Source organism: Puntigrus tetrazona, chromosome 14, assembly GCF_018831695.1.
Source record: "Puntigrus tetrazona isolate hp1 chromosome 14, ASM1883169v1, whole genome shotgun sequence".
NCBI classification, from domain to species: Eukaryota; Metazoa; Chordata; class Actinopteri; order Cypriniformes; family Cyprinidae; genus Puntigrus; species Puntigrus tetrazona.
Genome location: NC_056712.1, coordinates 6,739,333 through 6,739,642, shown reverse-complemented (window position 1 = coordinate 6,739,642; position 310 = coordinate 6,739,333).

Genomic DNA, 310 nt, shown 5'->3' with positions numbered 1-310 from the left:
TCGTGGCTGTAGTTTCATTCCTCAGTTAATGCTAATGGAAGCTATTCACGCCAGCACGCGTTTGATTATATGTGTTATGTTTCGACAAATGCTATGGTACATTCATTAGACAAATGCCACCTGCCATGGTCTGATGGGGCGGCCATCAGCTGGTCTAGAGCATAATTATTGGACATGCTAAAGATAATGGGACATTAATGAATTTGAATAGACTGGATCAGGCTAGCCTGAACTGTGTTAGACTGAGACACAGATGGGAAGGGCTGGAATGGACAGGCAGAGCTGGATCTGTGTGGATTTCAGAAATTAC